We start from the raw sequence: 23,903 nt of genomic DNA, 5'->3' as shown, positions 1-23,903 counted from the left end.
ATTGGATTACTTTCCATCTGGGGATGGAGGGAAGGAGGGGTTGGAAAACAAGGTTTTGCAAGAGTCAATGTTGAAAAATTATCCTTGCATATGTTTTGACAATAAAAAGCTTCAATAAAAAGGAAACACCTTCTACTGGAAATTTGTTACACTCCCAATTTTTGTGGAGTTTGTCACTCCAAAATATGGTCAGAGACTCAATCTACTGTTAATCTGAGGGAATCCATAAAGAGTTCAAAGATGTGTCTGCTCTCCAACATCTTAGCTCAAGCTCCTTGTCCTAATTCTCCTTTTTTGTTTTTATACCATAATGTTTTGAAAAAAGTGATCAGCCAGACTACCATTCTAATTATTTAACTGCAACAATCTGGGTGGTGCTATGTATACTGGGTGCTGAACTTGGAAGAAGGGAAATATGAGTTTCAATCCTGTCTTTGTTTAAGTTTCTTCAACTAAAAAATAAAAAAGTTTGATCTAGAAAGCTCTAATAGCCCTTCCAAAATGGAGGCAAAACATTAAAAATTAATTAACATTAATAGATTTGAGCCAAAGACCCATGTGAAGATTTAGCAAGTAAACATCATTGACTTGTACAAAGGAATTAAAATATCATATTATAATAAGAAAAATAATGCTTATGCCTTAGAGTTGGGTTTAGAGAATTCTCTACACCACTAACTCCATAGATAGATAGATAGATAGATAGATAGATAGATAGATAGATAGATAGATATCTTGGGGTTAGTGGTTAGTGGTGTAGGGAATTCTCAATACCCAAGGGGGGGAATATATATATGCGCAAGGAGAAAAATACAGGAAAATATTTATCAAACTTCCCCTTCCTGAAGTTAAAAAAATAATGCATCCTCAAATTTAAAACAAAACAAAACAAAAAAAAAAAAAAAAAAACTTCACTATGTGTATACGGAGAAGGGAGCGTTAAGGTTGACTTCTATCATCTTCTTAAGAGCAGGTAAGATAACTACATACCTTTGCTCATCTTTAGAAAAGGAGACCTAAGCAAAGCATTAAAGAATCAGGAGATTGGAAATATTATTGGCAAGAGGAAGGGAACTGAATAAGAAGTAATTTTTAAAAGTCACAATCAGATAGGAACAAGAAACGGCAGGCAATTACATCCTTGAGAAAGTTGAACTGATGGATGGAAAATAGCCAGCTAAGGACCTTCCTAATGAGTCTGAAAAGGCAGTGCCTGTTTCAGAAATGTCAAAGAATAAAAGTCAGTTAAATTGCATAAAGAAAAGAGAAAGAAAAAAAAAATTCCTCAGTGGCTAATGATAGCAATGAAGGCTTGAGTCATTTGGATATTGATTTAAAGAGCTTTTTCTTGGCTGAAAAAGGAGGGCAAAAAAGTTCTAAATTCTTGCTTCTAAGGTTAATAGATTTGAGCTAAAAATCCCTATGAAGATTTAGCAAGTTAAATATCACTAATCTCTGAGGTAAAGAATTAAAACATCAGGCTACAGTGAGAAAGAAAAACTCCCGTATGGGGGTGACAGCTGAGAGAGTGATTAAATGAAGAATTAAGTACCAGGCCTACATTAATTCCCTGTATAAAGATATAGACAACTAAGACAATGACATTTTGTGCCTTTGAAAGGCAAGGTCTCTCAACTATCAAATGGCTAATAACATGTCTTTAATAGGGATTTTGGGGAGAATTCTCACAATTCTAGAGAAAAGGAGTATGAATTGTATGTAGTTAGGTTTGCTCTGTTAATTCCCTGGCAAGTGAGCATTAACCCTTTCACTGTTTAGATGATACAATTTGATGAGGAAAAAAAAAAGCATTATAGAAAAATCAAGCAAGTTACAAGATTATACTCAAGACTTATCCTAAAAAAAAAAAAAAAAAAAAAAGAAAAAACTTAGAAAGTCAGCAAGGATTGTCTATGCTCTGTCATTAGACTTTTTTTTTTCCCCTGAAATTTTCCCTAGCTCTACAATGGTACTACTGTCTCCTACTTATTAAGATATTTGATTCCCTTGTTCTCTCATTTACCCTTCTATCTATCCCCATTATGATAGCTAGGTAAAATAGTGTGGTTTTTGGTTAGACTTGAAGTCAGAAAGACTTGAATTCAAATCTTTCTTCTACTTTTAATGGTTATATCACATCAAGAAAGTCAATTAGCAATTTTTAGCCTCAGTTTCCTCTTCTAAAAATAATAATAACCTCAGCTTTTCTGACTATTGTGGGGATTTAAAGTAGATAATATATGTAAAATATTTTCCAAAAATTAAAATGCTATGAACACATTAGCTATTATTGGAAACATTACCATTCCTAATATCACTCTACCTTAGGACAGAGAGCAACCCATTCAAATCTTTAGACTCTTGACATTGTACTCCAGTAAATTCTTCACAAAGTGTTCTGATGATCTCATTCATTTCAATTTAATACTTAAATATTTTAAAATTCTAAGCACACTGAAATAACTTTAGGTGAGTTGTCTTCACTAAATTTCAGAGAGTGTAAGTTTTTAGAGCTGGAATGAGCCTGAAAAATGAAGTGCAATTTCACCATCTTAATATATAGAAATTAATCTCATAAAGATTAAATGTCTTTTGTTAGGTCACATAGTTAATATAAAAACTAAGGTCATCAAATTCCAAAAATAACCTTCTTTAAATTACTTCTACAATAGTGAGGCACACACATATGTACATAAATATATATGTATATAATGTAAAAAAAAAAGATACTTTAAGTACTGAAAAAAATTTTAAGGATGATTGTTGACAAAATGTTAACTTTCTCAGGGACATTTTATGTTTGTGTTTCAGATGTCAAGTATAAGAAATCTCCTTAACCATTGTAATAGAGCCAGAAGAAATGCAAAATTTGAATAGGACAGAATCTCTAACTTCTTAGAGACCACAGGATAATAGTGAATAAAAAACTATAATTTAAGATAAAACACAAGAAGTTAATCCTATAGGTTTAATAAAAAGACTCTTTGGGTGAATGACTATGATGGAGAGAAAGGTCATTAAAATCACAGGGATATTAGAGAAACATCAGTGTGAAGTGAAAAAAAAAATCACTCTTTTCTTGTCAAGTTCCAGGACAACTAGTGCCAATGGAATAAACATTTATTAATTATTTATTAATTCATGTGTACAGCACCATATTTGGTTGTGGATACAGAAAAGCAAAACAATAAAAGTTTCTGCACTTAAAGTTGATATTTTAGTGTAATAGTATATAGCATTCACTATTAATTTGACTAGCAATAATAATTAACCGAACCAAAGAAGTTATCAAAGAAGATGGCCTATAAGATGAGCATAGAAGAAAATAAGGAATCCTAAGAGCTAGAAAAAAATGAAGTACATTATAAGCATAGACAAAAAGTTATACAAAAATGTGGAAAAGATGAATTCCAATGTAACAAAATTACAGAGAGGGAAAAGTCTGAGTGGAGTGCTAAAAGTGTAATGGTACATACTAAGCTTAGAAATCAATAGAATAGCCAGATTTTGAAGGTTTTTCAAGACCAAGCTACAGAAACTATACTCTTTGAGATATTCCTAATATAGATTCAAGGAATTATAGCTGGAAAAGGATTTATGAGGCTACATATACCAATTAACCTCTTTATTTTTATAGACAAGTAAACTAAGACACAGAAAAATTAAATAACTTTACCAGGGTCATATAGTTATTGAATTTCTGATGCAGGATGCATGCAATGACCTTTCCCCCTTTTGTTTTTTATTTATTTCATTAAATAGATTTCAACCAGTTCTAAAAAAATCATTTTTCAAACAGAAAAAATCTGAGCTCCAAATTCTCTCCCACTCTTCCTGAGAAGCTAAGAAATTTGATAAAAAGGATATATGTAAAGTCATGCAAAACATATTTCATGTTAGTCATGCTGCAAAAGAAAGCACAGACCAAAAATAGGAATATAAAAAGGTGTGATTTAATCTCCTCTCTTCAGTTATCTCTTGCCGGAGGTAACATTTTTTTATTATGGGTCCTTTGATATTTTGTTGGGATATCGTTTTGATCCATGTGGTTAAGTTTTTCACTGTTAAGCATTCTTAAAATATCACTATTACTGTGTATAATTTTCCTGATTCTACTCGCTTCACTCCATGCAATGGTCTTTAACTCAAGTATGCTATCCATTAGTGCAACACTTCATCTTCAATTATGTTAGAGTTAGTTTTTTGTTCTAGAGAAAATAATAAATAAATGCAGGTTTTTCCAGTGATGGAGCCAGACAGTCAGATTTCCAATTTAGGAAAATCGTTTTGGCAGCTGTGTATAAGATGATATTGAGAGGAAAAGCAACACAAAAGGACTTTAAATTTAACCTGGTAAGTTGTGCTGGATGAATTAGTTGAATGACCATGTGAGTGAAGAGAAAGGTAAGAAGGGTAAATGTAAAGTAAAAGTAGGTTTGTCAAATGATAGAGAACAATAGATGAGGAAAGAATTGGCAATGACATATACCAACAATTTAAACTTGGTTGAATATATTTTATCATGTTTAAGATATATTGGATTACTTGCCATCTAAGATAGAGAGTTGGGAGAAGGGGGAGATTGGAACACAAGGTTTTGCAAGGATTAATGTTGAAAAATTATTCATCCATATGTTTTGAAAATAAGAAGTTTTAATAAAAAAAAGGAATAAATTTGGTTGAGGAGAAGGATAAAGATGTCATGATGTCCACAGTACCTATAGAGAAGTATAAAGCAGGGAAAATAGAGGGAGCTATTTACTAGAATGAAGTTTTAAAATCATTAAGTCCTACTACTTCTGTGAGCTAAGCAGAATGAGCTGTGAATTACTGAATTCTAACATGTTCACCCCTGGTCATTCACAAAATAGCACCCTGAGACAGGTCCTGGAATAGCAGAATTAGCCAATAAAAGGGGAGAAACAATTCTTTAGCCTAGGAAACTTGGAATATTGGCAGGAGGAATCTCACTTTGTAAAGACAGAGCACAGTCCAAAACAGGACACTTCTCAGTGAGCCAGAAGCAAGCCCCACTTCAGCAAACCAGGAGGAGATTTTGATCCCAGTGTGTTGGACTGGCTGAAGGCCAACACCAGGATCACTACGAATCTTAATTTAGCCAGAAAAATCATAATATGTTTCAGTTTAGCTCTGGGTAAAGTGACATCCTCTATTTGTAAGACCTTCATGAGCTTCAGCATAGCACAGTACAATTATGGATCCTTGCAAGTCCATATCACCATGTCCTTCAGTATAACCAAAAGCAAACAGTCAGTTTCTTGGGCCAAGAGTGTCACATGTTTAAATGCAACCCTGAGGAAATATGGAAACACTACACTGGGCCTCAGAACAAGCCATACACTTCCACTAGTATCCCATATCATCACAAGTTACGCTGCCAGATCCTTACCTGCATCAACAGCAATATCGAAACCAAACACCTCAGTGAAGCACCAGACTCAAGAATCCCCCATAATTCTCAGGGTAAGTGCAGCATCGGGTAAATAGCCAGGGACTGAAGCCACTGACACAGGGAATCTGAGACAGCAATCCTTCCATCCTGGAACTGATATAAATTGGGGGGAAGGAGGAAAGGAAAAAGCCAAAAAAAAAAAAAATAGTAAAGCAACAACAATAAAAACATTGATCTTAGAAAGTTAGGGTGAGAGTGAATACACAAACTGAAAAGTAGACAACAATCTCAAGGTCAAAATCCAAAAGAAAAATAGGTAGTGGTTTCAAGCCCAGAAAGAATTCATAGATGAGCTCAAAAAAGAATTTAAAATCATAAAAGAGAGGCAAAAAATTATTATGTTTTTATTAAAGCTTTTTTACTTTCAAAACATAAGCATAGATAATTTTTCACAACTGATTTTGCATAGCCTTCTGTTTCAGATTTTCCTTCTTCATGACATCCTCTCCCCTAAATGGCAAGCAATCCAATAGATGTTATACATGTTAAAATATATGTTAAATCCAATATATGTAAACATATTTATGCAATTCTCTTACTGCACAAGAAAAATCAGATCAAAAAGGAAAAAATATGAATAAGAAAATTAAATGCAAGTGAACAACAAAAAGGGTGAAAATATTACTTTGTGATCCACATTTAGGTCCCATAGTCCTTTCTCTGGGTACAGATGGCTCTATTCATCACAAGATCATTGGAAATGGCTTCAATTATCTCATTGTAGAAAAAAGTCACAGCCATTAGAATTGATCATCTTCTAATATTGTTATTGCTTTGTGCAAAGATCTCCTGGTTCTGCTCATTTCATTTAGCATTAGTTCTTATAAGTCTCTCCAAAACTCTCTAAAACCATTCTGCTGATCATGTCTTACAGAACAATAATATTCCATAACATTCATATACAATAACTTATTCAGTCATTCTCCAATTGATGGGCATCCACTCAGTTTTCAGTTTCTTGCCACTACAAAAAGGGCTGCCACAAATCTTTTTGCAAATATAGGTCCCTTTCCCTTCTTTAGTATCTCTTTGGTATATAAGCCCAGTAGTAACACTTCTGGATCAAAGGATATGCACAGTTTGACATTTTTTTGAGCATAGTTCCAAATTGTTCTCCAGAATGTTTGGATCCATTATCCCAAAGAGATATTAAAAGAGAAAAAGGCACCTACATGTGCAAAAAGGTTTGTGGCAGCCCTTTTTGTAGTGGCTAGAAACTGGAAATTGAATGGATGCCCATCAATTGGCGAACGGCTGGGTAAATTGTGGTATATGAATGTTATGTTGTAATATTGTTCTGCAAGAAATGACCAGCAGGATGAATACAGAGGCTTAGCAAGACTTACATGAAGTGATGCTGAGTAAAATGAGCAGAACCAGGAGATCATTATACACTTCAACAACAATACTATATGAGGATCAATTCTGATGTAAGTGACTATCTTCAGCAATGAGAAAATCCAATTCAGTTCCAATTGCTCAGTGATGAACAGAACCAGCTAGACCCAGAGAAAGCACACTGGGAAATGAACGTGGACTGCTTGCATTTTTGTTTTTCTTCCCAGGTTATTTTTACCTTTCTAAATCTGATTTTTCTTGTGCAACAGAGAACTATATAAATATGTACACATACATTGTATTTAAGATATACTTTAACATGTTTAACATGTATTAGACAGCCTTTCTTCTAGGGGAGAGTGTAGAGGGAAGAAAGGAAAAAGTTGGAACAGTCATAGCAAGGGTCAATGTTGAAAAATTACCCATGCATTAGTTCTGTCAATAAAAAGCTGTAGTAATTTAAAAAAAAAAAAACCTCACAAAAATATCTCTTTGAGATATAAACCCAGTAAAAAAGTATATGCATAGTTTGATAATTTTTTGAGCATACTTCCAAATTGCTCTCCAAAATGGCTGGATTAATTCACAATTCCACCAATAATGCATTAGTTCCCCACTTTTTCTACATTCCCTTCAACATATCTTTTCTTGTCATCTTAGCCATTCTAAAAGGTATGCAGTGATATCTCAGAGTAAAGCAAGAAACTTATTTAAAAAAAAAAAATTGAACAGGGATAGAAAGGAATGTAATTTTCTCAGCAATGTATGGCACCCACACAAAAACTGACCAAGTATCAGAGTATATAAAAAAAAAAAAAACTTTAAAATAATTTGAAGAAAGGAAGGATATTAAATGTACACTTTTCAAATAATGATGCAATAAAAAAATATATCTAATGAAGTGGAAATTGAACAATCTAGTTCTAAACAATGATTGGATTGACAAACCCTTGAATTATACAAAAATAACTACAAAATACTTGTCACACAAATAAAGTCAGATCTAAACAAATGATAATTTTGAAATATTGTTACAATAGTCCTTGTCTTTTTCATTCTGTCATCTCATTCAGGAGGTAATTCCATCAATGACTATTTTACCTTCTAGTTCTAGATTATCAGGATAGTTTTCCTTTATGATTTCTTGAAAGATGCTGTCCAGGATCTTTTTGTGATCATGGCTCCAGTTAGTTTAATAATTTTAATATATCTCTCCTAGCATTCTTTTTTCAGGTTATTTTTTTTTTCTTCCAATGAATAATTTTAATTTTTTTTGCTATCTCTTTATTCATTTTAAAAATGTTTTTGACTGATTCTTGATGTCTCATTAAGTTATTAATTTCCATTTATCCCATTCAAATATTTAAAATATGATATTCTTAAGTAAGCTTTGATACTTCCTTTTCCATTTGTCCAATTCTACTTTTAAAGGAGTTGTTTACATAAATGGATATATTTTTCTTTTGGACTATTATATTTTAAGGTATTGTTCCCTTCAGATATTTTTTTCCTTGCTTTTGCAAACTATTGACTGTTTCTTGCATATCTTTCATTTCTTTTCCCATTTTTTTCTCTACCTCTCATTTCAATTTTAAATTATTTTGAGATTTTCTTTTTTTTAATTTTAATTCCATCTCTTTGGAGGTTCTGTCACTCTAGACTCTTTTCAAAGTCTTGTATTTACGTTGTTTTTTTCTGAAAGTTGGGGAGGGTTCAGGCAACATCCTGGCTTTTCTCTGCTATCTGTTCTCTGCTTGGAAAGCATCTTTCAAGACATTTCAAGTGATTCTGTCCTGGTGTCCTAGAAAGAGAGGATTGAAAGAATTAGCTGATCACCTTAAGAAACAGAGCCCAACATGAAAAATCCAAGGAACATAATAGCCAAATTTCAGAACTATCAAGTCTAGGGAAAAATGTTACTAGTGGTCAATAGGATAATATCAATGAAGCAAATACCAAATTTTATCAAATGCAGTGAAAGCAATACTTGTGGTAAAATTCATTTCTCGAAATTCTTCCATCAACAAAATGGGAAAAAAAGAATGATTTGGCTATTTAGCTAAAAATGAAAAAGAACAAATTACATTGCCCCAATCAGGCATCAAATTGAAAATTCAAAAAATCCTGAAGATGAAGTTAATAAGGTTTAATAATAAGGATTAATGAGGCAGGATTAATAATATTGAAAGAAAAAAAAACATAAAAACTACTGAACTAATAAATAAATCTAGGAGCTGATTTTATTTAAAAAAATAGTAAAATAGATAAGTCCTTGGTTAATCTAAGGAAGTGGAGGAGGGAAAGGAGGAGAAGAAGAAGGAAGAGTAGTAGTAGGAGGAGAAGCAGAAAAATAGGAAAAAATGAAGAATTAGAATAAAAATAGGAAGAAGAAAAAGAAATATCTATCATCAAAAAATGACCTATCACTAAGAAATTAAAGACATAATCAGGAAATATTTTGCAAAATTTTATGCAAATAAATATGACAATCTCAGTGAAATGAATAAATATTTACAAAAATATAAATTAGTGAGAATAACAGAGGAGAAAATAATATACCTTAATAACTCCAATTTAGGGAAAAAAAGAAATTGAGCAAGCCATCAATGAAATCCAGGGGAAAAAATCCACATCATTAGATAGATTTACAAGTTAATCCTGCCAAACTTTGAAACAACAATTAATTCAAATACTAGATAAACAATTTGGGAGGAAAAGTAGACAAAAAAAGAATGCTTACAAATTATTTTTATAAAACAAATATATTTCTAATTCCTAAACAAGGAAGAGCCAAAACAGAGAAAGAAAATTTTAGGCCAATGTCCCTAATTAATAATTTTAAAAAATTTAAGCAAAATATTAGCAAAAAGATCAAAGAATTATCCTCAGCATAATATATAATGAGCAGCTGGGATTTATATCAGGGGTGAAGAACTGATTAATTTTTTTTCATATTATTTTATTAAAGATTTTTAATTTCCAAAATATTTCCATGGATAATTTTTCAAGATTAATCCTTGCAAATTCTTGTCTTCCAATCCCTCCTCCCCCTTCGTTGGACCCCTTCCTCTAGATGGCAAGTAATCCAATATATATTAAACACATTGGAACGATGTTAAACATGTTGTAATTATATGCTAAATATAATACATGCATACATATATATACACAATTATCTTGCTGCACACACAAAAAATCAACTTAAAAGGGGAAAATGAGAAATAAAATAAAATGCAAGCAAACAACAAAAATAGTGAAAATTCCATGTTGTGATCCACATTAGTTCCCACAGTTCTCTCTCTGGGTATAGATGGCTCTTTTCATTACAACATCATTGGAACTGGGCTAAATAATCTCATTGTTGAAAAGAGCCACATTCAACAGAATTGTTCATCATATAGTCTTCTTGATGTCTTGTATAATGATCTCCTGGTTCTGCTCACTTCACTTAGCATCAGTTCATGTAAATTTATGCAGGTGTCTCTAAAATCATCCTGCTGATCATATTTTATAGAACACTAATATTCCATAACATTCATATACCATGATTTATTCAGCCATTCTCCAACTGATGAGCATCCATTCAGTTTCCAATTTCTTGCCACTACAAAAAGGACTGCCCCAAACATTTTTGTATATGTGGGTACTTTTCCCTCCTTTATAATCCCTTTGGGATATAAGCCCAGTATAAAAACAGTCTGGATCAAAAGGTGTGCACAATTTGATAGGCTTTTGGGCATAGTTCCAAATTGTTCTTCAGAATGGTTGGATCAGTTCTACCACCAACAATGTACTAGTGTCCCAGTTTTCCCATATCCCCTCCAATATTTATCCTTACTTTTTCCTATCATCTTAGCCAATCTGAGAGGTGTGTAGTGGTACCTCAGTGTTGTCTTAATTTGCATTTCCCTGACTAATAGTGATTTAGAGCTTCTTTTCATATGACTAGAAATGGTTTAAATTTTATCAATGGAAAATTGTCTGTTCATATCCTTTGACCATTTATTAATTCAAAAATGGCTCTAATTCTCATAATTTGAAGCAATTCTCTATATATTTTAGAAATGATGCCTTTATCAGAACTTTGAATGTAAAAATGTTTTTCCCCAGTTTATTGCTTCCATTTTAATAATGTTTGCATTGGTTTTGTTTGTCCAAAATTTTTTAACTTAATATAATCAAAATGATCTATTTTTGTGTTCAATAGTGAATTCCTGTTTTTCTTTGCCTACAAATTCCTTCCTTCTCCATAAACCTGAGAGATAAACTATCTTTGTTCTTCTAATTTGCTTGTAATGTCATTCTTTATGTCTAAATCAAGAACTCATTTTAATCTTATCTTGATACATGGTTTTAAGTGAGATCAATACCTAATTTCTGCCATACTATTTTCCAATTTTTCCATAAGTTTTTGTTAAATAGTGAATTCTTATCCCAAAAGCTGGGATTTGGTGTTCTGTCAAACATAGATTACTAGACAGTGAAGTAAACTTGGTATACAAGATACAGTAGTCATTGCCAAAAATAACCCAATAATATAAATTATGTTTTATTAGAGAAATGTACACTAAAGCAACTCTAAGATGTAATTTCACATCTATCTTAAAATATACTAATCCTTTGTTTGGTAGAGTTTTGAAAAGATCCAACCATTCCAAAGAGCAAGATGGAACCCCAAACCAATTAACCTATATATACTCTTGGAGCAATTAATACCAATGTGGGATCAATACTAGATCCCAAAGAAATTACAAAAATGGAAAGGACCTAAAGTGCAAACATATTTATTAAAACCCTCTTGTGGTAATGAAATATTAGAAAGTGAGGGGATGCCTATTAATTGCAGATTGATTGAATGAACTGTGGATTATTAAGGTAATAAAATTCTACTGTGCAAAAAGAAATGATGCATTGGGAGATTTTAGAAAAACCTGAAAAGCCTTTTGTGAACTAATGCAAAGTGAAATGAGCAAAATAAAGAAAACATTGTACACAATATCAGCTACATTGTGTGATGATCAATTATGACTGACTACTCTAAGTAATATAATGATCTAAGAGAAGTAAAAAGAGCTCATGAAGAATAAGGCCATCCATATCCAAATAAAGAAGTAGAAAAATGGGAAAACCTCAGTATGCCCTTATTTGCTAGATAAACTCTAGATCCAGATCAAAACATTTTTTTTTCATTTGCTTTATTCTTTCTTCTGTTTTACTTTTCCCTTTTATTTCTTTCTATTTTCACAACTATGACTAATACAAAAATATGTTTTAATATGTCAAAATTCCTACCATCTTTAGACAAAAGGAGAAAGTAAAGGGAAAAAAAGGAACTCATTATATTTAAAAATAAGTGATAATTTTTGACATGTAGATGAGGAAAAAATAAAATATTATTAAATAGAAATGATTAAGTCCAATTTCTCTATCTTCATAAAATAAAATTAAACCCATTAAATTAACTGATTTTATCCAAGTTCACATAGTATTTGAACTAAGGTAATTACTTCCCAAATTCAGTATTCTTTGCTCTTCTAAAATAGTACAAATACTAAAACACAGTGCTTTACACTATAAATATAAACAGTACTAATAGCCATTGGTAATAATAATGATAATGCTGTTGCAATGGTAACTGAGGAGGACTTGACAAGGCAAAATGAGAAAGTATAGTGTCTTAAAGTGCCCTTGCTGCTAAAGTAATCATGAAGGAGGAGAAGATAGTGTCACAATTTTCTTTCAATAGGCAATATATTTTTTAAAGCAAAATAATCTTTATTGCAGTATTTCAGCCATCATCCAGGAGTTGAGGCATTCATTAGGAATACAAGTTCTATTTGGTTAATTTTACTATATTAGCTATCAACTAATATTATTGGCCTTCTTCCTTTGTATATATCTGAAAATGCTACTTTAATTCAACATGAATGAGATAGCAAAAATCAAATCCAATGCATTCCATTCTATACTTCATAGAGTTTACCCTGGTCGTGTCTGATCTTGCGCAGTGTCCCAAATATCTCTGTTATGGCCTAGCCTTGTAAATTTTATTATGGAGAAAGCTAAGCTGCTGGCTATTTTGTTTTGTTTTGTTTTGTTTTGTTTTTCCCAGACTGCAGGTTTGAAAAAGAAGGTGAGAATTTGCATAAACTCACACACAGTGCTTGATTATAACTATAAACAGAAAATGAAGTAAAATAGTAATTAGCAACATATAAGCTACCTGTATAGCAAATGACTATCAGAGTGAGGAATTCCACTTTTGATACTTCATTCTAAAGATTTCCATGCTTCTCTTATATTTTGGAGGCTTAAGGCTCAGTATCAAGGTACAAAAGAATTAGACAGTCAATGTTTTTATTTGAAAGAGACATTCTGCCTTAGGTGATAGCACCCAAGAACACATTGAGAGAGATTCAGGAGGTAGAAAGGTACAAAGAAATGTACTAAGGCAGCATTTGTCTCCCAAATGAGACATTGGCTGACACCTTCAAAGTAGGTCAGCTTGATGGATGCACCCCAGTACTAGCATCTGTGAGTAGGAATGTATATATGTAAGTACAGATTTGCCACAAACACATACACACACAGATACTCACTTGCTGGAATCTTTACAAACTGCTAACTCATTAGAGTTGATAGATTATTGATCTGATCTTACTAAGAAGATGTTTTGGGCCAGAACCTGAAACAAGGTACTAAGTAGAACTAATTAGTGTAATGCTTGTGTTTGTACCTTTACTCATCGGAGTTTACAAGTTGGGAGATTCACAAAGTAAACTTTGTAACTTTGTGAATTCACACCTCCCTTGAAGCTCTTAGGGCCAGAGAGCACTCTGGGAAGAAACCCACAATTCCTCTCTCTCGTATAAAAGAAACAGACAGAGGCTCTCTGGCAGATTTCAGCGAAATTACGCCACAAGCCCTCTCTCCGAGGCAAAAGAGATCTATTCAGGAATATTTTCCACTTGGCTGGCTGGTGGTGGAAGGAGAGTTTTTAGAGGAAGAAGCTACAAGTCGAGAGTTCAACGGAAGATTGAGAAGGCTCTCTCAAAGGCACAATCAGATTAATCTTCATCTCACGCCACTGTGGTGACTGGGCTCCTGCACTTCCCCCACTGAGACCAAGCTGGTCTGAAAGACTCACCAGAAAGCTAGCCGAGCCCCAAGTGAAGGAGACAAGAGATTCATTCCATCTTTGTGCTGGCTGGAGGCTGAAGAAAGCAAAGAACAATCTGCAAGAGCTCTTGGAACCAAGCAGAGAGACAGGCCTCAACTAACCAGGCTATTTTGGAAGGAGAAAATAAATGTTTGTATTTTTACCAACTGGCTGCATTTGGGGTAATTATTGATCTGAACTGATACTAAGGCTGCCTCCAAGAAAACCTCCCCCGAGAAACCTGCCCTCTCCCCCAGAGAGAACTATTCTACTTATTTTAAAAGAAGATCACCACACTCACTCACATCCTAGAAGAGGATGGAAACTTCTGAAAATATAGAACAGTGAAAGGATGTAACTTGGAAGTCACCAGGAAGCTGCAGGCAAGACGTCTTTCAATTTGCTACATAAGGAATTTAAAATATTCTTAACAAGGTTATTTCTAAGACTAGACATTGCATGGCATTTAGTACTCCACTAGTACTGCAGAGTATACCTTCCCTCCATTTATCAACCTTGCTCAGTGTCAGTGAAGCTCAGAGGTCTTTTTTAGGCGAGGTTTTTTTGTTTGTTTGTTTGCTTGCTTTTTTTAGGAAAGTTAGAGGTGCTATGACAGTGTCCTGCATTAAGGTCTAATACGATATATGAGATCATGGCAAAAAAATTAGTTGTTCAGTTTTTTTTCAATCATGTCCAACTCTTCATACCCCAATTGGGGTTTTCTTGAAAAATACTAGTGTAGTTTGTCAATACTTTCTCCAGATTATTCTAAATATGAGGAAATGTGTTAATAACTTCTCCACAGTCACACAGCTAGTAAGGATTTGAGATAGGATTTAAACTCATGAAGTCTTCCTTATTCTGGGTTCAGGCTTTTATGCACTGTCCTATCTGCCCTAGGAAGAGAAGTACCATAGTGAGTGAACAAAAGTTTCTAATGTTGAAATTTGGGGGAATCAAGATTCCAAAACAATTTGGAACAGTCATCTAGAAATGGAGAAAATGGTTCTCCTCCTCCCATCTAAGCCTTCTGAAGCTATTCCCCAGAACATCCATAAGATCTGAAAGAAAAATCCTAGAAATGTAAAATTAGAAGGGAATTTATATATCACTTAATGATCCATTCCCTCTCAATTTATGGCTGCAATCTGAATTGTTTCTAAATGGTTTCAACTCACTTATTTTCATCAAATGATGGCAGAAGAAAAAGAAAAAGAAAAACCTTCCTTTATTATTTTTTAAAGGACAAGCGGATTTCTACATCTGGTTTACATCATCAAATCAACCAAGCTCATAATTTTTAAAAATCAGTGCCTCCAGGTTAAAGGATTATATTAAAAACAACAATAAAAACGAGTTACTATCTCAAGCTGAAAATTAAAAGCACTTGTTTTCAAAAAACAAAACTTAAAAAAAAAGGTTTTAGAAGGTGGAGTGAGGGATATAAAACCTCAAGAAAAAGCCTGCTAAATTGTTGCTCAGCAGTATCTGGCCTGCTTACTTAGCCAAGCATTCTATGGAACAAGACCTCCTACTGCTTTTATTTAAAGAGAATAGTACTTAAACACATTCTCATTGGCTGTTGTTATTTCACTTTCAACATGATTGTATTGTTGTAGATTTTAGTGCTATCAACACAACAGAGTAGGCTCCCTGAAGCCCAGATGCATTTCCGTAAATTGGGAAAGGGTTAATCTAGGACGTTAATTTTATGTTTGGTATATATATACATATATACATGTATATGTGTGTATATATGTATATATGTGTGTATGTGTGTATATATATATATATATATATATATATATATATATATATAGTAAAACTAGAATAGTATTACAAGGCTTGTGAGGATACTGTTAGTACTCTATGGGAACCACTTTTCTTCCCCTGCTGAATTCCTAGTGCTATTCAACTTTTCTATCCCCTGCATTAGAGGCTCTAAGGGAATCATATGGGGTGCTAAATATTAAATTTGTAATTTTTTTCTACAAGATTCTTCTGTTTAAACGTAATCCTTTCTATATATCATTACCATTCTTTGATCTCATACTTTAATGCCACTCACTGATAGCCTAAATCCCCCCCCCCTTGGTGTATGTGTCTGCCACTGTCTTTCTGGGTCTATTTTTTTCTCTCTGTGTGTCTCTCTGCGTCTCTTCATCTTTATTTTTCTGCCTCTCTGTCTCTGTCTCTGTCTCTCTCTGTTGCTGTCTCTGTCTCTCTTTGTCTCTTTCTCTTTCACACACACACACACACACACACACACACACACACAACTCTCCTCTTTGCAACAGTCAAGTGGCATAGACATGATTATTTTAATGCTCCCACTTTAATGATGAAGGAATTGAGCATCATCAGAAAGGATAAATGTTTCACACAGTAGTAAGCACTGGAGGATTTAGCAACATAATGTTTATACCTGAAATGGGTCTTAAAGGTCCCTTCTCTTATTTTAGAGATGTAGAAGCTGAGACCCTGAAAGCTGAGTATATGGCAGAGCCAGCATTTGAAACTAAGATTCCAGATTCAGGCCTTCTACTATGTCATTTTAAGAAGAATTTGAAAGGCAGTCAAGCAATGATCATTCCCAAGTAATCATCAATTAGCCATAATAATGATAGTTTATATTTAAATAGAATTTTTATATTTACCAATGCTTTCTATGCATCACATTTATTTGATCCTTATAACAGTTCTTGAGGTTCTATTTTACACATACAGAAAGTGAGGCTGAGAGAAATTGCAGGAATTGCACAACTCATATAGCTTGGATGCATTTGAGGCTGAATTTGAATGCAGTTTTTTTTTTTTTTTTCCCAACTCAAAGTCTACTCTCTATCAATTATGCTATATGGGTACTTCGGTATTCCTGGTTTGCTATGAACTTTAATGATTCTTAGTAATCTAGCTTTATCAGATATGCAGCCCCAGACTCGATCTTGGACACAAATCATTGTGCAGCATCGCTGATGTTATTACTCATGTCTGAACCCTGGAGCAACACAACACAATCATAGGATCAACCAATAAAGCTGAAGTATACAAAACCTACTCCTGCTTCTAACAATCTCTCCCAGAGATTTGATAGCCAGCTATATAGGTAGACAAAACACCCTGGGTCTCCAGATTACCTTGATTACTTCACTGTGCCATTCTTATAAATCCCACCTGTCTTCTGATTTTGGCAATTTCCCACCACAATGATATATGTAGACAAAGACATTGACCAGTGTGAGTGATTGAACACTCTACAACACACCCACTGTTTAAATATTGTTGCTAAATTAGTCTCAGAATGGGATATCTCTGCTTGTATGGGGGAACATCCCTAGGTCTGATTTACATATGAACTCTTTACTGTATGCATTTTTTCTTCATTTAGAACCATGAATTTGGGAATATAGGTTGAATTGAAGAGAATAATATAAGCTAAGTTTTCAAAGGTAAATTGGAAATGATTGTAGAAAGCCTTATACTCCATAAATACCCTTTTGTAGTAAGAGTTTTAGCGGATATAATATCATTGCAAATTTTGATCTGGCAATTGACATAATCAGAAATATGTTTATGTATGTATTCTCAGTCCTTTTAATGTTCAGAACAATGACCCTTCATACCAAAATGTGTGGGATGCACTTAAAGCAGTCTAACGGGAAATTTTATATCTCTAGAGGTCTACTTGCATAAAATAGAGAAAGGGAAAGTCAGTGAATTGGACTTGCAACTAAAATAGCTAGAAAAGGAACAAATTAAAATCCCCCAGCCAAACACCGAACTTGAAATTCTAAAAATAAAAGGAGAGATTAATAAAATTGAAAGTAAAAAAAAAAAAAAGCTATTGAATTAACAAATAAAACTAAGATTTGGTTTGTGAAAAAAAAAAAAAACAAGAAAGTAGATAAATGCTTAGTAAATTTGATTAAAAAAAGGAAAGAGGAAAATCAAATTGTTAGTCTTAAAAATGAAAAGGGAGAACTCGCCACTAACAAAGAGGAAATTAGAGCAATAATTAGGAGTTACTTTGCCCAACTTTAAGCCCATAAATTTGATAACTTAAATGAAATGGAAAAATACCTTCAAAAATATAGCTTGCCCAAACTAACAGAGAAAGAAGTAAATATCCTAAACAATTCCATCTCAGAAAAAGAAATAGAATAAGCTATTAACCAACTCCCTAAGAAAAAATCCCCAGGACCAGATGGATTTACATGTGAATTCTACCAAACATTTAAAGAACAATTAACTCCAATTCTATATAAACTATTTGAAAAAATAGGGATTAAAGGAGTCCTACCAAACTCCTTTTACAACACAGACATGGTACTGATACCTAAACCAGGTAGACTGAAAACAGAGAAAGAAAATTATAGACCAATCTCCTTAATGAATATTGATGCTAAAATCTTAAAATATTAGCAACAAGATTACAGTATAATATCCCCAGAATAATACACTACTACCAAGTAGGATTTGTACCAGGAATGCAGGGCTGGCTCAATATTAGGAAAACTGTTAGCATAATTGACTATATCAATAACCAACCAAACAAAAACCATATGATCATCCCAATAGTTGCAGAAAAAGCATTTGATAAAATCCAACATCCATTCCTAATAAAAACACTTGAGAGGTATAGGAATAAATGTACTTTTCCTTAAAATAGTCAGGAGCATTTCTTTCAAAGCATCATATATAATGGGGATAGACTGGAACCATTCCCAATAAGATAAGGAGTGAAAAAAGGTTGCCCCCTATTACCATTACAGTATTGTATTAGAAATACTAGCTTCAGCAATAAGAGTTGAAAAAAAAAAGATTAAAGGAATCAGAGTAGGTAATAAGGAAAGCAAATTATCACTCTTTGCTGATGATATGATGGTATACTTAGAGAACCGCAAAGATTCTACTAAAAAGCTATTAAAATAATCCACAACATTCACAAAGTTGCAGGATACAAAGTAAATCCACATAAATCCCCAGCATTTTTTTTTTATATCACCAGCAAAATCCAGCAGCAAGAGATGCAAAGAGAAATTCCATTCAAAATACCTTTTGATAGCATAAAATATTTGGGAATCTATATGCCAAAGGAAAGTCAGGAATTATATGAGCAAATCTACCAAACTCTTTCCACACAAATAAAGTGAGATTTAAATGGATGGAAACATATTAAGTGCTCTTCGATGGGCCAAGTGAATATAATAAAGATGACAATTCTACCTAAACGAATCTATTTATTTACATCTAGACCAATCAGACTCCCAAGAAACTATTTTAATGACCTAGAAAAAATAACAAAAATATTCATCTGGAAGAACAAAAGATCAAGAGTTATAAGGGGTCTAATAAAAAAAAAATCAAATGAAGGCATCCTAGTTGTACCTGATCTAAATTATATTATAAAGCAGCAGTCACCAAAACCATTTGATATTGGCTAAGAAATAGACTAGTTGATCAGTGGAATAGGTTAGATTCACCAGACAAAATAGTCAATAAGTATAGCAATCTAGTGTTTGACAAAACTGAAGATCCCAACTTTAGGGATAAAAATTCACTATTTGTCAAAACTGCTGGGAAAACTGAAAATTAGTATGGCAGAAAGTAGGCATGAAACCATACTTAACACTGTACACCAAGATAAGATAAAAATTGGTTCATGATTTAGGTATAAAGAAAGAGATTATAAATAAATTAGAGGAACGTGGGATAGTTTACCTCTCAAACTTGTGGAGGAGGAAGGAATTTGTGCCCAAAGAAGAACTAGAGATCATTATTGATGACAAAATAGAAAATTTTGATTATATCAAATGAAAAATCTTTTGTACAAACAAAACTAATGCAGACATGATTAGAAAGAAAGCAATAAACTGGGAAAACATTTTTACAGCTAAAGGTTCTGATAAAGGCCTCATTTCCAAAACATATAGAGAATTGACTCTAATTTATAAGAAATCAAGCTATTCTCCAATTGCAGACATTTTTCAGATGATGAAATTGAAACTATTTCCACTCATATAAAAGAATGTTCCAAATCACTATTGATCACATAAATGTAAATTAAGACAACTCTGAGATACCACTACACACCTGTCAGATTGGCTAAGATGATAGGAAAAGCTAATGACAAATATTGGAGGGGATGTGGGGAAACTGGGCCACTGATTCATTGTTGGTGAAGTTGGTGAATGGTTCCAGCCATCCTGAAGAGCAATTTGAAATTACGCTCAAAAAATTATAAAACTGTGCATACCCAGCAGTATTACTACCGGACTTATATCCCAAAGAGATATTAAAGGAGGGAAAGGGACATGTATGTGCCAAAATGTTTGTGGCAACCCTTTTTGTGGCAGCTAAAAACTGGAAATTGAATGGATGCCTATCAATTGAAGAATGGTTGGGCAAATTGTGATATATGAATGTTATGGAATATTATTGTTCTGTAAGAAATGACCAGCAGGATGAATACAGAGAGTTCTGGAGAGACTTACATGAACTGATGCTGAATGAAATGAGCAGAACCAGGAAATCATTACACCCTTCAACAACAATACTGTATGAGGATGTATTCTGATGATAGTGGATATCTTTGACAAAGAGAAGATCCAATTCAGTTCCAATCAATCAAGGATGGACAGAATCAATTTTACCCAGTGAAGAAACACTCGGAAATGAATGTGGACTACTTGCATTTTTATTTTTCTTCCCATGTTATTTTTCCCTTATGAATCCAATTTTTCTTGTCCAACAAGAGATCTGTATGGATTTGCACACATATATTGTATCTAAGACATATTTTAACATGTTTAACATGTATGAGACTGCTTGCCATCTCATCATTTTGAGAGGGCATGGAGGGAGGGAAGGGAAAAGTTGGAACAGAAGTGAGTGCAAGAGACAATGTTGTAAAAATTATCCATGCATATGTTCTGTCAATAAAAAGGTAAAATAAAAAAACAAAACAAAACAAAACCTATAAATGTTAGTGCAAGAAACCCAATATTCTTCCCTTCTCACTTTGATTTTTTTAAGTAGGCACACTAGGCAATTTGTACATATGTAACTCCTCCCTGAGGTATAAATATAGCAAGGGAATAGAGCCATCATGTTGTCCACTTCATGCAGCATCTGTTTCTCAATGTATCTCAGTTATGAGGCCAAAGTAGACAATATTTGGTCAGGTAAATAAGAGTAACCCCAAATACATGTGTTTTTTTTCCAAAATGCTATTTGATTTACCCAACAGTTTTTACCACATGCTCATAAAGATTCACAAGAGTATAATATGGTAACGGGTATTTGCCCTAGTCACAGGAAAATTAAAACACAAAATATTTTGACATACAGTTTCAGGAAATCACACCACATCATGTGAACTATAGTGGCTTTCCCAACACAAAAGAACATTTAAAAGACCTTCCAAAACCTGTGATGTCAACCAAGAGTATCCATCCCAAATACTAGCACCCAACAAAAGACAAAGGTGATTGCGACACTAATCTCTGTCTGTGGCAATGCAGTCTTGAACATTGTGTTCCTCAGAAAAGTTTTCCATACCAAGTCCAATTGTCCATAGATGCAGGGTGAAAATGCCCAGGCAATCCATTTCCACCCGTCCCAGATGTTCATACAGAGGTCATGGGGCTCTCTTTCTGGCCCACTATGAGCTACACTGCTCATAATGCAGCCCACTAGCTTTGTCTTACATCTGGTTTATACCACAAGATTATGAGTAGAGTACTGGACTGCAACAGTTGTCCATGAAGCATTTACACCAGAACTGGACCCATCTGCAAATCAAGCAGATTCAGGTTTCACTCTCTGTTCTTCCCTATAGGGTATTTTTCCCCCTGGGATGGGGCTGTGAATCCCAGCTCCTGTTGGAATTTGTTGTCCTGAAACTTCAAAGGTCCCATCTATTCTGTAATTTTCTACTCAATAAACTATTGTACTACTTGCTATGTTGCTCAAGATAAACACCTTACTCTGCCAAAGTGGGAGTGTAAGCCTCCCAGCTAAAGAGTTCTGTAACCCAACTCTGAATTCACCAGCAAATTGATTGAGTGGTTTTCAAAATTACAAACTCCTGCTGTGTGATTAACTCTGGCCTGAGCTGCAGCAAACACACATGCCAGCTACTTTTCAATCAAACTATGATGCAATTCAGTCTCTTTCTACAACTGGATTCCAAAGCCCAATGGCTGCCTCAGTTGTTCTGAGCATTGCCACAAACCCCATTCAAAATCTTCTGGAGTCACATGTACATCTAATTGAAAAGACCTTCTTGAGTCAGCTATTACCAGGGCTTGAGCTTCCTTACTTCTTTCTTCATTTCCAACAAAGCCTGCTCTGTTGCCTGTTTAATCCCAGGTAACTCCAATTTTTACCACATTATAGAAGGGTTTGGATATTTTGGCCAAGTAGGGAGTAAACACTCTCCAGTATCCTAACAGAATCAAATATATTTGCAATTGGGAAACAGTAGTCAGATGGGGATATGTTTACATGTTATCAGTTACAGCCATTGGTACATTGGTCCATATCTTACATGACCAAAAACCTCCCAAGAATTTAACAGGCAATCCAGGTCCATGAGCCTTTACAGTATTTACTGTCCTTATTGCACTTGGTGCTAGGAGATCTAGACAAAGAATCAGAGGTTAGCAACACCTTAATATAATGAAACATTTTCACACTTTCTAGCTTAAACCAACCATCCAAGTCCTTGGCCAGTAGGCCATGCCATATGGTATATATACCCCATTGGCAGTTCTGTAAAAGTCCTCTGCCAGCCTTCCCACATGAAGGCAAATGGATCTTGTGAAGAGTTATGTATCAGCACAGAGACAAAGAGCATTAGCCAAATCCAAAACATGATACGTTCTCAAAGTCAGGCTCAATTAATCCAGTAAGTCCTCAACAAAAGGGACTGCAGCATGTAAAGGTGGGATTACTTTGTTCAGCTCCCAGTAACCAGTAGTCATATGCCACGGCTTACCAACCAGCCAGACTGTGACATTGTATGGATTCTGGGCTTCCTGGATGATGCCCATTTTATTCAGCTCTTGTGTGGTGGCAAAAATCTCTTCATGGCTTCCTGGCAGGCAGCAGCACTTCACATTCACCACCTGTTGAGGCTTGTGGGTATGCTTGGCATGTTCCAGGGTGACAGGCTTTATCAACTGGACCCTCAATCCAAATTCTCAGCTGCAGTATGTAACCGTAGGTCTTCTAAGACAATGAAGTCAATTATCTGTTCTTAAATAAAGAAAATATATACATCATATTCCTTTGCAATCACTAATTGCACCTGCTCCTGCTTCACCTTTATAGATTGGTCCATCTATATATGAGACCTTTTCTGTGAATTTTTCAGGATGTTCATGTAGCACAGTGCATTCAGCTCCAGTGTCCATTTGGATATTGGAGGATTTGATATATGGCAAGTTCAACAAAAGGCCTCTGGTCCCAATCATCCCTGGAAACCTGGGGCCTTCAGTCACATAGTCATAGGAACACAGTCCAGTGGGATCAGTTCAAGTTCCCATATGTCCTAGAGATACTTCTTAGATCTTTTTCTTTCCTTCCCTTTGCACAGGACATAACTGCTTCCACAAATCCATGAAGTAAGCATCAGGTCTCTCATATATATCTATATCTATATCTATATCTATATCTATATCTATATCTATATCTATATCTATATCAATATCTACCTATATGTCTATCTAATATCTATAGATATATTAGACATATTACATATAGATAGATAGATAGATCTATATATACATCTTATCACCCTGTATATTCCAATGACTTTTCTTCATTCTCTGCCTCAGGAGAAGGTATGCTTTTAGTGAGATCAGCTTTTCCATTTCTGTCTCAGAGCACAAGATACTATCTACCCAAAAGTCCACAGGTGCAACAGCC

The sequence above is a fragment of the Antechinus flavipes genome, chromosome 1 (assembly GCF_016432865.1).
Source record: "Antechinus flavipes isolate AdamAnt ecotype Samford, QLD, Australia chromosome 1, AdamAnt_v2, whole genome shotgun sequence".
NCBI lineage: Eukaryota > Metazoa > Chordata > Mammalia > Dasyuromorphia > Dasyuridae > Antechinus > Antechinus flavipes.
This window is presented reverse-complemented; position numbering follows the sequence as displayed.